Source organism: Heterodontus francisci, chromosome 14, assembly GCF_036365525.1.
Source record: "Heterodontus francisci isolate sHetFra1 chromosome 14, sHetFra1.hap1, whole genome shotgun sequence".
Classification (NCBI taxonomy): domain Eukaryota; kingdom Metazoa; phylum Chordata; class Chondrichthyes; order Heterodontiformes; family Heterodontidae; genus Heterodontus; species Heterodontus francisci.
The window spans coordinates 110,190,144-110,207,148 of record NC_090384.1 but is presented as its reverse complement, the minus strand read 5'-3'; the positions used below and the strand labels follow the sequence as shown (position 1 = coordinate 110,207,148).

Sequence of the window (17,005 nt, the reverse complement as noted above, 5' to 3'; positions counted from 1 at the left end):
TCGCCCTGTACGGATGGATGATCAATATCTCTCTATGCACCGATCGCCCTGTATCGATGGATAATCAATATCTCTCTATACACCGATCGCCCTGTATCGATGGATAATCAATATCTCTCTATACACCGATCGCCCTGTACGGATGGATAATCAATATCTCTCTATACACCGATCGCCCTGTACGGATGGATAATCAATATCTCTCTATAGGCCGATCGCCCTGTACGGATGGATAATCAATATCTCTCGATACACCGATCGCCCTGTACGGATGGATAATCAATATCTCTCCATACACCGATCGCCCTGTATCGATGGATAATCAATATCTCTCTATACGCCGATCGCCCTGTACGGATGGATAATCAATATCTCTCCATACACCGATCGCCCTGTATCGATGGATAATCAATATCTCTCTATACGCCGATCGCCCTGTATCGATGGATAATCAATATCTCTCTATACACCGATCGCCCTGTACGGATGGATAATCAATATCTCTCTATACACCGATCGCCCTGTACGGATGGATAATCAATATCTCTCTATACACCGATTGCCCTGTACGGATGGATAATCAATATCTCTCTATACACCGATTGCCCTGTACGGATGGATAATCAGTATCTCTCTATACGCCGATCGCCCTGTATCGATGGATAATCAATATCTGTCTATAGGCCGATCGCCCTGTACGGATGGATAATCAATATCTCTCTATACGCCGATCGCCCTGTACGGATGGATAATCAATATCTCTCTATACACCGATCGCCATGTACGGATGGATAATCAATATCTCTCTATACACCGATCGCCCTGTACGGATGGATAATCAATATCTCTCTATACACCGATCGCCCTGTATCGATGGATAATCAATATCTCTCTATACACCGATCGCCCTGTATCGATGGATAATCAATATCTCTCTATACACCGATCGCCCTGTACGGATGGATAATCAATATCTCTCTATAGGCCGATCGCCCTGTACGGATGGATAATCAATATCTCTCGATACACCGATCGCCCTGTACGGATGGATAATCAATATCTCTCCATACACCGATCGCCCTGTATCGATGGATAATCAATATCTCTCTATACGCCGATCGCCCTGTACGGATGGATAATCAATATCTCTCCATACACCGATCGCCCTGTATCGATGGATAATCAATATCTCTCTATACACCGATCGCCCTGTACGGATGGATAATCAATATCTCTCTATACACCGATCGCCCTGTACGGATGGATAATCAATATCTCTCTATACACCGATTGCCCTGTACGGATGGATAATCAGTATCTCTCTATACGCCGATCGCCCTGTATCGATGGATAATCAATATCTGTCTATAGGCCGATCGCCCTGTACGGATGGATAATCAATATCTCTCTATACACCGATCGCCATGTACGGATGGATAATCAATATCTCTCTATACACCGATCGCCCTGTATCGATGGATAATCAATATCTCTCCATACACCGATCGCCCTGTATCGATGGATAATCAATATCTCTCTATACGCCGATCGCCCTGTACGGATGGATAATCAATATCTCTCTATACGCCGATCGCCCTGTATCGATGGATAATCAATATCTGTCTATAGGCCGATCGCCCTGTACGGATGGATAATCAATATCTCTCTATACACCGATCGCCCTGTACGGATGGATAATCAATATCTCTCTATACACCGATCGCCCTGTATCGATGGATAATCAATATCTGTCTATAGGCCGATCGCCCTGTACGGATGGATAATCAATATCTCTCTATACACCGATCGCCCTGTATCGATGGATAATCAATGTCTCTCTATACGCCGATCGCCCTGTACGGATGGATAATCAATATCTCTCTATACACCGATCGCCCTGTATCGATGGATAATCAATATCTGCCTATAGGCCGATCGCCCTGTACGGATGGATAATCAATATCTCTCTCTGCACCGATCGCCCTGTACGGATGGATAATCAATATCTGCCTATAGGCCGATCGCCCTGTACGGATGGATAATCAATATCTCTCTCTGCACCGATCGCCCTGTACGGATGGATAATCAATATCTCTCTATACGCCGATCGCCCTGTACGGATGGATAATCAATATCTCTCTATAGGCCGATCGCCCTGTACGGATGGATAATCAATATCTCTCAATACACCGATCGCCCTGTACGGATGGATAATCAATATCTCTCTATACGCCGATCGCCCTGTATCGATGGATAATCAATATCTCTCTATACACCGATCGCCCTGTACGGATGGATAATCAATATCTCTCTATACACCGATCGCCCTGTACGGATGGATAATCAATATCTCTCTATACACCGATTGCCCTGTACGGATGGATAATCAATATCTCTCTATACGCCGATCGCCCTGTATCGATGGATAATCAATATCTCTCTATACACCGATCGCCCTGTACGGATGGATAATCAATATCTCTCTATACACCGATTGCCCTGTACGGATGGATAATCAATATCTCTCTATACACCGATTGCCCTGTACGGATGGATAATCAATATCTCTCTATACACCGATCGCCCTGTACGGATGGATAATCAATATCTCTCTATACACCGATCGCCCTGTACGGATGGATAATCAATATCTCTCTATACACCGATCGCCCTGTACGGATGGATAATCAATATCTCTCTATACACCGATTGCCCTGTACGGATGGATAATCAATATCTCTCTATACACCGATTGCCCTGTACGGATGGATAATCAATATCTCTCTATACACCGATTGCCCTGTATCGATGGATAATCAATATCTCTCTATACGCCGATCGCCCTGTATCGATGGATAATCAATATCTGTCTATAGGCCGATCGCCCTGTACGGATGGATAATCAATATCTCTCTATACGCCGATCGCCCTGTACGGATGGATAATCAATATCTCTCTATACACCGATCGCCATGTACGGATGGATAATCAATATCTCTCTATACACCGATCGCCCTGTATCGATGGATAATCAATATCTCTCTATACACCGATCGCCATGTACGGATGGATAATCAATATCTCTCTATACACCGATCGCCCTGTACGGATGGATAATCAATATCTCTCTATACACCGATCGCCCTGTATCGATGGATAATCAATATCTCTCTATACACCGATCGCCCTGTATCGATGGATAATCAATATCTCTCTATACACCGATCGCCCTGTACGGATGGATAATCAATATCTCTCTATAGGCCGATCGCCCTGTACGGATGGATAATCAATATCTCTCGATACACCGATCGCCCTGTACGGATGGATAATCAATATCTCTCCATACACCGATCGCCCTGTATCGATGGATAATCAATATCTCTCTATACGCCGATCGCCCTGTACGGATGGATAATCAATATCTCTCCATACACCGATCGCCCTGTATCGATGGATAATCAATATCTCTCTATACGCCGATCGCCCTGTATCGATGGATAATCAATATCTCTCTATACACCGATCGCCCTGTACGGATGGATAATCAATATCTCTCTATACACCGATCGCCCTGTACGGATGGATAATCAATATCTCTCTATACACCGATTGCCCTGTACGGATGGATAATCAGTATCTCTCTATACGCCGATCGCCCTGTATCGATGGATAATCAATATCTGTCTATAGGCCGATCGCCCTGTACGGATGGATAATCAATATCTCTCTATACGCCGATCGCCCTGTACGGATGGATAATCAATATCTCTCTATACACCGATCGCCATGTACGGATGGATAATCAATATCTCTCTATACACCGATCGCCCTGTATCGATGGATAATCAATATCTCTCTATACACCGATCGCCCTGTATCGATGGATAATCAATATCTCTCTATACGCCGATCGCCCTGTATCGATGGATAATCAATATCTGTCTATAGGCCGATCGCCCTGTACGGATGGATAATCAATATCTCTCTATACACCGATCGCCCTGTACGGATGGATAATCAATATCTCTCTATACACCGATCGCCCTGTATCGATGGATAATCAATATCTGTCTATAGGCCGATCGCCCTGTACGGATGGATAATCAATATCTCTCTATACACCGATCGCCCTGTATCGATGGATAATCAATGTCTCTCTATACGCCGATCGCCCTGTACGGATGGATAATCAATATCTCTCTATACACCGATCGCCCTGTATCGATGGATAATCAATATCTGCCTATAGGCCGATCGCCCTGTACGGATGGATAATCAATATCTCTCTATAGGCCGATCGCCCTGTACAGATGGATAATCAATATCTCTCAATACACCGATCGCCCTGTACGGATGGATAATCAATATCTCTCTATACACCGATCGCCCTGTACGGATGGATAATCAATATCTCTCTATAGGCCGATCGCCCTGTACGGATGGATAATCAATATCTCTCTATACACCGATTGCCCTGTACGGATGGATAATCAATATCTCTCTATAGGCCGATCGCCCTGTACGGATGGATGATCAATATCTCTCTATACGCCGATCGCCCTGTACGGATGGATAATCAATATCTCTCTATAGGCCGATCGCCCTGTACGGATGGATGATCAATATCTCTCTATACACCGATCGCCCTGTACGGATGGATAATCAATATCTCTCAATACACCGATCGCCCTGTACGGATGGATAATCAATATCTCTCTATACACCGATCGCCCTGTACGGATGGATAATCAATATCTCTCTATAGGCCGATCGCCCTGTACGGATGGATAATCAATATCTCTCGATACACCGATTGCCCTGTACGGATGGATAATCAATATCTCTCTATACACCGATCGCCCTGTATCGATGGATAATCAATATCTCTCTATACGCCGATCGCCCTGTACGGATGGATAATCAATATCTCTCTATACACCGATCGCCCTGTACGGATGGATAATCAATATCTCTCTATACACCGATCGCCCTGTACGGATGGATAATCAATATCTCTCAATACACCGATCGCACTGTACGGATGGATAATCAATATCTCTCTATACAACGATCGCCCTGTATCGATGGATAATCAATATCTCTCCATAGGCCGATCGCCCTGTACGGATGGATAATCAATATCTCTCTATACACCGATCGCCCTGTACGGATGGATAATCAATATCTCTCTATACACCGATCGCCCTGTACGGATGGATAATCAATATCTCTCTATACACCGATCGCCCTGTACGGATGGATAATCAATATCTCTCTATACACCGATAGCCCTGTACGGATGGATAATCAATATCTCTCTATACACCGATCGCCCTGTACGGATGGATAATCAATATCTCTCGAGACACCGATCGCCTTGTACGGATGGATAATCAATATCTCTCTATACACCGATCGCCCTGTACGGATGGATAATCAATATCTCTCAATACACCGATCGCACTGTACGGATGGATAATCAATATCTCTCTATACAACGATCGCCCTGTACGGATGGATAATCAATATCTCTCTATACACCGATCGCCCTGTATCGATGGATAATCAATATCTCTCTATACACCGATCGCCCTGTATCGATGGATAATCAATATCTCTCTATACACCGATCGCCCTGTATCGATGGATAATCAATATCTCTCCATAGGCCGATCGCCCTGTACGGATGGATAATCAATATCTCTCTATACACCGATCGCACTGTACGGATGGATAATCAATATCTCTCTATACACCGATCGCCCTGTATCGATGGATAATCAATATCTCTCCATAGGCCGATCGCCCTGTACGGATGGATAATCAATATCTCTCGATACACCGATCGCACTGTACGGATGGATAATCAATATCTCTCTATACACCGATCGCACTGTACGGATGGATAATCAATATCTCTCTATACACCGATCGCCCTGTACGGATGGATAATCAATATCTCTCTATACACCGATCGCACTGTACGGATGGATAATCAATATCTCTCTATACACCGATCGCCCTGTATCGATGGATAATCAATATCTCTCCATACACCGATCGCCCTGTACGGATGGATGATCAATATCTCTCTATACGCCGATCGCCCTGTATCGATGGATAATCAATATCTCTCTATACACCGATCGCCCTGTACAGATGGATCATCAATATCTCTCTATACACCGATCGCCCTGTACGGATGGATAATCAATATCTCTCCATACACCGATCGCCCTGTACAGATGGATAATCAATATCTCTCTATACACCGATCGCCCTGTACGGATGGATAATCAATATCTCTCTATACACCGATCGCCCTGTATCGATGGATAATCAATATCTCTCCATAGGCAGATCGCCCTGTACGGATGGATAATCAATATCTCTCTATACACCGATCGCCCTGTATCGATGGATAATCAATATCTCTCCATACACCGATCGCCCTGTACGGATGGATAATCAATATCTCTCTATAGGCCGATCGCCCTGTACGGATGGATGATCAATATCTCTCTATACACCGATCGCCCTGTATCGATGGATAATCAATATCTCTCCATACACCGATCGCCCTGTACGGATGGATAATCAATATCTCTCTATAGGCCGATCGCCCTGTATCGATGGATAATCAATATCTCTCTATACACCGATCGCCCTGTACAGATGGATCATCAATATCTCTCTATACGCCGATCGCCCTGTATCGATGGATAATCAATATCTCTCTATACACCGATCGCCCTGTACGGATGGATGATCAATATCTCTCTATAGGCCGATCGCCTTGTACGGATGGATGATCAGTATCTCTCTATAGGCCGATCGCCCTGTACGGATGGATGATCAATATCTCTCTATAGGCCGATCGCCCTGTGCGGATCGATAATCAATATCTCTCTATAGGCCGATCGCCCTGTACGGATGGATAATCAATATCTCTCTATACACCGATCGCCCTGTACGGATGGATAATCAATATCTCTCTATACACCGATCGCCCTGTACGGATGGATGATCAATATCTCTCTATAGGCCGATCGCCCTGTGCGGATCGATAATCAATATCTCTCGATAGGCCGATCGCCCTGTACGGATGGATGATCAATATCTCTCTATACACCGATCGCCCTGTACGGATGGATAATCAATATCTCTCTATAGGCCGATCGCCCTGTACGGATGGATAATCAATATCTCTCTATACACCGATCGCCCTGTACGGATGGATAATCAATATCTCTCTATACACCGATCGCCCTGAACGGATGGATAATCAATATCTCTCTATACACCGATCGCCCTGTACGGATGGATAATCAATATCTCTCTATACACCGATCGCCCTGTACGGATGGATAATCAATATCTCTCTATACACCGATCGCCCTGAACGGATGGATAATCAATATCTCTCTATACACCGATCGCCCTGTACGGATGGATAATCAATATCTCTCTATACACCGATCGCCCTGTACGGATGGATAATCAATATCTCTCTATAGGCCGATCGCCCTGTACGGATGGATAATCAATATCTCTCTATACACCGATCGCCCTGTACGGATGGATAATCAATATCTCTCTATACACCGATCGCCCTGTACGGATGGATGATCAATATCTCTCTATAGGCCGATCGCCTTGTACGGATGGATGATCAATATCTCTCTATACACCGATCGCCCTGTACGGATGGAGAATCAATATCTCTCTATAGGCCGATCGCCCTGTACGGATGGATGATCAATATCTCTCTATAGGCCGATCGCCTTGTACGGATGGAGAATCAATATCTCTCTATCGGCCGATCGCCCTGTACGGATGGATGATCAATATCTCTCTATACACCGATCGCCCTGTACGGATGGATGATCAATATCTCTCTATACACCGATCGCCCTGTACGGATGGATAATCAATATCTCTCTATAGGCCGATCGCCTTGTACGGATGGATAATCAATATCTCTCTATACACCGATCGCCCTGTACGGATGGATAATCAATATCTCTCTATAGGCCGATCGCCTTGTACGGATGGATGATCAATATCTCTCTATACACCGATCGCCCTGTACGGATGGATAATCAATATCTCTCTATAGGCCGATCGCCTTGTACGGATGGATGATCAATATCTCTCTATACACCGATCGCCCTGTACGGATGGATAATCAATATCTCTCTATAGGCCGATCGCCTTGTACGGATGGATAATCAATATCTCTCTATACACCGATCGCCTTGTACGGATGGATAATCAATACCTCTCTATACACCGATCGCCTTGTACGGATGGATGATCAATATCTCTCTATACACCGATCGCCCTGTACGGATGGATGATCAATATCTCTCTATACACCGATCGCCTTGTACGGATGGATAATCAATATCTCTCTATACACCGATCGCCTTGTACGGATGGATGATCAATATCTCTCGATAGGCCGATCGCCCTGTACGGATGGATAATCAATATCTCTCTATACACCGATCGCCTTGTACGGATGGATAATCAATATCTCTCTATAGGCCGATCGCCCTGTACGGATGGATAATCAATATCTCTCTATAGGCCGATCGCCCTGTACGGATGGATAATCAATATCTCTCGATACACCGATCGCCCTGTACGGATGGAGAATCAATATCTCTCTATACACCGATCGCCTTGTACGGATGGAGAATCAATATCTCTCTATACACCGATCGCCTTGTACGGATGGAGAATCAATATCTCTCTATACACCGATCGCCCTGTACGGATGGAGAATCAATATCTCTCTATACACCGATCGCCTTGTACGGATGGAGAATCAATATCTCTCTATACACCGATCGCCTTGTACGGATGGATGATCAATATCTCTCTTTACACCGATCGCCTTGTACGGATGGATAATCAATATCTCTCTATACACCGATCGCCCTGTACGGATGGATAATCAATATCTCTCTATCGGCCGATCGCCCTGTACGGATGGATAATCAATATCTCTCTATACACCGATCGCCCTGTACGGATGGATAATCAATATCTCTCTCTGCACCGATCGCCCTGTACGAATGGAGAATCAATATCTCTCTATACACCGATCGCCTTGTACGGATGGATGATCAATATCTCTCTATACACCGATCGCCCTGTACGGATGGAGAATCAATATCTCTCTATACACCGATCGCCCTGTACGGATGGAGAATCAATATCTCTCTATACACCGATCGCCTTGTACGGATGGATGATCAATATCTCTCTATACACCGATCGCCTTGTTCGGATGGAGAATCAATATCTCTCTATACACCGATCGCCTTGTACGGATGGATAATTAATATCTCTCTATAGGCCGATCGCCCTGTACGGATGGATAATCAATATCTCTCTATACACCGATCGCCCTGTACGGATGGAGAATCAATATCTCTCTATACACCGATCGCCCTGTACGGATGGAGAATCAATATCTCTCTATACACCGATCGCCTTGTACGGATGGATGATCAATATCTCTCTATAGGCCGATCGCCCTGTACGGATGGATGATCAATATCTCTCTATACACCGATCGCCCTGTACGGATGGATAATCAATATCTCCCTATACACCGATCGCCCTGTATCGATGGATAATCAATATCTCCCTATACACCGATCGCCCTGTATCGATGGATAATCAATATCTCCCTATACACCGATCGCCCTGTATCGATGGATAATCAATATCTCTCTATACACCGATCGCCCTGTATCGATGGATAATCAATATCTCTCTATACACCGATCGCCCTGTACGGATGGATGATCAATATCTCTCCATACACCGATCGCCCTATACGGATGGATAATCAATATCTCCCTATACACCGATCGCCCTGTATCGATGGATAATCAATATCTCCCTATACACCGATCGCCCTGTATCGATGGATAATCAATATCTCTCCATACACCGATCGCCCTGTACGGATGGATAATCAATATCTCTCTATAGGCAGATCGCCCTGTACGGATGGATGATCAAAATCTCTCTATACACCGATCGCCCTGTCCAGATGGATAATCAATATCTCTCCATACACCGATCGCCCTGTCCGGATGGATAATCAATATCTCTCTATACACCGATCGCCCTGTACGGATGGATAATCAATATCTCTCGAGAGGCAGATCGCCCTGTACGGATGGATAATCAATATCTCTCTATACACCGATCGCCCTGTACGGATGGATAATCAATATCTCTCTATAGGCAGATCGCCCTGTACGGATGGATAATCAATATCTCTCTATAGGCAGATCGCCCTGTACGGATGGATAATCAATATCTCTCGAGAGGCAGATCGCCCTGTACGGATGGATAATCAATATCTCTCTATACACCGATCGCCCTGTACGGATGGATAATCAATATCTCTCTATAGGCAGATCGCCCTGTACGGATGGATAATCAATATCTCTCTATACACCGATCGCCCTGTACGGATGGATAATCAATATCTCTCTATAGGCAGATCGCCCTGTACGGATGGATAATCAATATCTCTCTATAGGCCGATCGCCCTGTACGGATGGATAATCAATATCTCTCTATACACCGATCGCCCTGTACGGATGGATGATCAATATCTCTCCATAGGCCGATCGCCCTGTACGGATGGATAATCAATATCTCTCTATACACCGATCGCCCTGTACGGATGGATGATCAATATCTCTCCATACACCGATCGCCCTGTACGGATGGATAATCAATATCTCTCTATAGGCCGATCGCCCTGTACGGATGGATGATCAATATCTCTCTATAGGCAGATCGCCCTGTACGGATGGATAATCAATATCTCTCTATAGGCCGATCGCCCTGTACGGATGGATAATCAATATCTCTCTATAGGCCGATCGCCCTGTACGGATGGATAATCAATATCTCTCTATAGGCCGATCGCCCTGTACGGATGGATAATCAATATCTCTCTATACACCGATCGCCCTGTGCGGATCGATAATCAATATCTCTCTATAGGCCGATCGCCCTGTACGGATGGATAATCAATATCTCTCGATACACCGATCGCCCTGTACGGATGGATAATCAATATCTCTCTATACGCCGATCGCCCTGTACGGATGGATAATCAATATCTCTCTATAGGCCGATCGCCCTGTATCGATGGATAATCAATATCTCTCTATAGGCCGATCGCCCTGTACGGATGGATAATCAATATCTCTCGATACACCGATCGCCCTGTACGGATGGATAATCAATATCTCTCTATACGCCGATCGCCCTGTACGGATGGATAATCAATATCTCTCTATAGGCCGATCGCCCTGTATCGATGGATAATCAATATCTCTCTATAGGCCGATCGCCCTGTATCGATGGATAATCAATATCTCTCTATAGGCCGATCGCCCTGTACGGATGGATAATCAATATCTCTCGATACACCGATCGCCCTGTGCGGATCGATAATCAATATCTCTCTATAGGCCGATCGCCCTGTGCGGATCGATAATCAATATCTCTCTATAGGCCGATCGCCCTGTGCGGATCGATAATCAATATCTCTCTATAGGCCGATCGCCCTGTACGGATGGATGATCAATATCTCTCTATACACCGATCGCCCTGTACGGATGGATAATCAATATCTCTCTATACACCGATCGCCTGTACGGATGGATGATCAATATCTCTCTATAGGCCGATCGCCCTGTACGGATGGATGATCAATATCTCTCTATACACCGATCGCCCTGTACGGATGGATAATCAATATCTCTCTATACACCGATCGCCTGTACGGATGGATGATCAATATCTCTCTATATGCCGATCGCCCTGTACGGATGGATAATCAATATCTCTCTCTACACCGATCGCCCTGTACGGATGGATGATCAATATCTCTCTATATGCCGATCGCCCTGTATCGATGGATAATCAATATCTCTCTATACGCCGATCGCCCTGTACGGATGGATGATCAATATCTCTCTATATGCCGATCGCCCTGTGCGGATGGATAATCAATACCTCTCTATAGGCCGATCGCCCTGTGCGGATCGATAATCAATATCTCTCTATAGGCCGATCGCCCTGTACGGATGGATGATCAATATCTCTCTATACACCGATCGCCCTGTACGGATGGATAATCAATATCTCTCTATACACCGATCGCCTGTACGGATGGATGATCAATATCTCTCTATAGGCCGATCGCCCTGTACGGATGGATGATCAATATCTCTCTATACACCGATCGCCCTGTACGGATGGATAATCAATATCTCTCTATACACCGATCGCCTGTACGGATGGATGATCAATATCTCTCTATATGCCGATCGCCCTGTACGGATGGATAATCAATATCTCTCTCTACACCGATCGCCCTGTACGGATGGATGATCAATATCTCTCTATATGCCGATCGCCCTGTATCGATGGATAATCAATATCTCTCTATATGCCGATCGCCCTGTATCGATGGATAATCAATATCTCTCTATACACCGATCGCCCTGTATCGATGGATAATCAATATCTCTCTATAGGCCGATCGCCCTGTATCGATGGATAATCAATATCTCTCTATACACCGATCGCCCTGTACGGATGGATAATCAATATCTCTCTATAGGCCGATCGCCCTGTATCGATGGATAATCAATATCTCTCTATAGGCCGATCGCCCTGTACGGATGGATAATCAATATCTCTCTCTGCACCGATCGCCCTGTACGGATGGATAATCAATATCTCTCTCTGCACCGATCGCCCTGTATCGATGGATAATCAATATCTCTCTATATGCCGATCGCCCTGTCCGGATGGATAATCAATATCTCTCCATACGCCGATCGCCCTGTATCGATGGATAATCAATATCTCTCTATACGCCGATCGCCCTGTACGGATGGATAATCAATATCTCTCAATACACCGATCGCCCTGTACGGATGGATAATCAATATCTCTCTATAGGCCGATCGCCCTGTACGGATGGATAATCAATATCTCTCTCTGCACCGATCGCCCTGTACGGATGGATAATCAATATCTCTCTATACACCGATCGCCCTGTACGGATGGATAATCAATATCTCTCAATACACCGATCGCCCTGTACGGATGGATAATCAATATCTCTCTCTGCACCGATCGCCCTGTACGGATGGATAATCAATATCTCTCTATACGCCGATCGCCCTGTACGGATGGATAATCAATATCTCTCTATACACCGATCGCCCTGTACGGATGGATAATCAATATCTCTCTATACACCGATCGCCCTGTACGGATGGATAATCAATATCTCTCTATACACCGATCGCCCTGTATCGATGGATAATCAATATCTCTCTATACACCGATCGCCCTGTACGGATGGATAATCAATATCTCTCTATACACCGATCGCCCTGTACGGATGGATAATCAATATCTCTCTCTGCACCGATCGCCCTGTACGGATGGATGATCAATATCTCTCTATACACCGATCGCCCTGTATCGATGGATAATCAATATCTCTCTATACGCCGATCGCCCTGTACGGATGGATAATCAATATCTCTCTATACACCGATCGCCCTGTACGGATGGATAATCAATATCTCTCTGCACCGATCGCCCTGTACGGATGGATAATCAATATCTCTCTCTGCACCGATCGCCCTGTATCGATGGATAATCAATATCTCTCTATAGGCCGATCGCCCTGTACGGATGGATAATCAATATCTCTCTATACACCGATCGCCCTGTACGGATGGATGATCAATATCTCTCGATAGGCCGATCGCCTTGTATCGATGGATAATCAATATCTCTCTATACACCGATCGCCCTGTATCGATGGATGATCAATATCTCTCGATAGGCCGATCGCCTTGTATCGATGGATAATCAATATCTCTCTATACACCGATCGCCCTGTACGGATGGATAATCAGTATCTCTCTATAGGCCGATCGCCCTGTATCGATGGATAATCAATATCTCTCTCTGCACCGATCGCCCTGTACGGATGGATAATCAATATCTCTCTATATGCCGATCGCCCTGTATCGATGGATAATCAATATCTCTCTATTTGTCGATCGCCCTGTATCGATGGATAATCAATATCTCTCTATATGCCGATCGCCCTGTATCGATGGATAATCAATATCTCTCTATGCACCGATCGCCCTGTACGGATGGATAATCAATATCTCTCTATACACCGATCGCCCTGTATCGATGGATAATCAATATCTCTCTATATGCCGATCGCCCTGTATCGATGGATAATCAATATCTCTCTCTGCCGATCGCCCTGTATCGATGGATAATCAATATCTCTCTATACACCGATCGCCCTGTACGGATGGATAATCAATATCTCTCTATACACCGATCGCCCTGTACGGATGGATAATCAATATCTCTCTATACACCGATCGCCTTGTACGGATGGATAATCAATATCTCTCTATACACCGATCGCCCTGTACGGATGGATAATCAATATCTCTCTATACACCGATCGCCCTGTACGGATGGATAATCAATATCTCTCTATACACCGATCGCCCTGTACGGATGGATAATCAATATCTCTCTATACACCGATCGCCCTGTACGGATGGATAATCAATATCTCTCTATATGCCGAATATATATCTGTACTCTGGGATAGTTTCATTCTTCCACATGAGATGGAAAAGCTGTCAGAGGCTGAGATCACTGGTGTTGCACCCCACCCCCCCCTCCCCCACCCACCTCGTGATACCTCTGTCAGTTCAGCATTGAGACCTGCTGCCTGGCCGCTGCAGAGAGAACTAACAACCTCAGTGGCCTCAGGTAATGAAGGTTGATCAGTCAGAGTCACCATGATCAGACTTTGAGGTACTTGTTCTTCGAACGATAATCAGAGCACACCGATTTAAGGTGGTTGACAAAAGAACTAACAGTGACATGAGGAAAATGATTTTTAGGCAGTGAGTGTTTAGGATCTGGAATACACTGTCTGAGAGTGTGGTGGAGGCAAGTTCAGTGAGTGTTTAGGATCTGGAATGCACTGTCTGAGAGTGTGGTGGAGGCAAGTTCAGTGAGTGTTTAGGATCTGGAATGCACTGTCTGAGAGTGTGGTGGACGCAGGTTCAGTGAGTGTTTAGGATCTGGAATGCATTGTCTGAGAATGTGGTGGACGCAGGTTCAGTGAGTGTTTTGGATCTGGAATGCACTGTCTGAGAGTGTGGTGGACGCAGGTTCAGTGAGTGTTTAGGATCTGGAATGCACTGTCTGAGAGAGTGGTGGAGGCAGGTTCAGTGAGTGTTTAGGATCTGGAATGCACTGTCTGAGAGTGTGGTGGAGGCAAGTTCAGTGAGTGTTTTGGATCTGGAATGCACTGTCTGAGAGTGTGGTGGACGCAGGTTCAGTGAGTGTTTAGGATCTGGAATGCACTGCCTGAGAGTGGTGGAGGCAAGTTCAGTGAGTGTTTAGGATGTGGAATGCACTGTCTGAGAGTGTGGTGGAGGCAAGTTCAGTGAGTGTTTAGGATCTGGAATGCACTGTCTGAGAGTGTGGTGGAGGCAGGTTCAGTGAGTGTTTAGGATCTGGAATACACTGTTTGAGAGTGTGGTGGAGGCAGGTTCAGTGAGTGTTTAGGATCTGGAATGCACTGTCTGAGAGTGTGGTGGAGGCAGGTTCAATCATGGCTTTCAAAGGGAATTGGATAATTACCTGAGGAGGAAAAATTGTAGGGCTTCAGGGAAAAAGCAGGGCAGTGGGACTTTTTGGTTACTCTTCAAATGCGCCAGCACAGACTCAATGGGCGGAATAGCCTCTTTCTCTGCTGCACTATTCTATCATTCTGTGACCTTATTTTCTGTGTTGTACGTCCAGTTTAGTAGATTGTTAAAATGATTAATACATTCTGGATGAAGTTTGGCAGGAAGAATGAGAAGAAGCAATCTATACAAAATGGTACAATTTTAAAGCAGATGCAGGAACAGAGAGGCTGGGATGGGGGTGGTAGGGGATTGTGTATACAAATCATTGAAGGTGGCTGGACAAGTTAATAAAGTTGTTCGAAAAGCATAGAGGATCCTGGGCTTTATAAATAGATGAATAAAGTACGAAGGCAAGGAAATAATGCCAAACCTTTATAAAACACTGGTTTAAGTTGCAGCCTCTACGCTGATGATGCTGCGCTAGTTGCTCACATGGAAACTCAGCTGAAAAGACTCGAAGACTGTCTCTCTCATTCTTGTAACTTGTTCTCCTTGACTATAAGTGTCAAGAAAACCATGGTCATGGGACACATCTCTGCCTATGATCACACTAAATAACACCCCACGGGAAGTGGTTAGCAAATTCTGCTACCTTGGATCCACGGTGACAGAAAATCTGTCCATTGATGCAGAGCTCGATCCACACACAGCGAAAGCAGCTACCACCTTTGGCTGACTCGCGACATGTGCATGGAATAACACTAAGCTGATCCTTAGGACCAAGCTGATGGTTTACAAGGCCTGTGTTCTCTGCACCTTGCTGTATGGCTGTGAAACATGGGCGACTTACAGCTACCAGGAAAAGAAGCTCAATAATTTCCATCTGCGCTGTCTGCCGTGCATTGTGGGTATACCCTGGCAAGGTAAATGCAGCAGTCCTCTCAAAGGCAGAGCTCCCAAGTGTGCTGGCACTAATCAAACAGAGGGGGCTTCAGTGGATCAGACACGTCCGCAGGATGGAAGATGGTCACGTACCCAAGGATCTTCTGTGTGGTGAGGTAGCTGGGGACAGACGACCAGTGGGGCCCCCAAATCTTCGCTTCAAGGATGCTTGCAAGCGTGACATGAAGGCCCTAAATGTCGACTATCGCACCTGGGAGTCACTAGCTGGTGAAAGAGGGAAATGGCGACACATACTGTGGACTGGTGTGTACTACCGCGATGACCAGTTGCTACAGCAGCTTGGC

General features: G+C 45.4%; 1 protein-coding gene across 4 annotated transcripts in view; it reads left to right on the top strand.

The window, feature by feature from the left end:
- The window catches only part of sirt3 (sirtuin 3), a 72,930-nt gene that overhangs the window by 10,224 nt on the left and 45,701 nt on the right, over positions 1–17,005 (top strand). The window lies entirely within an intron of this gene.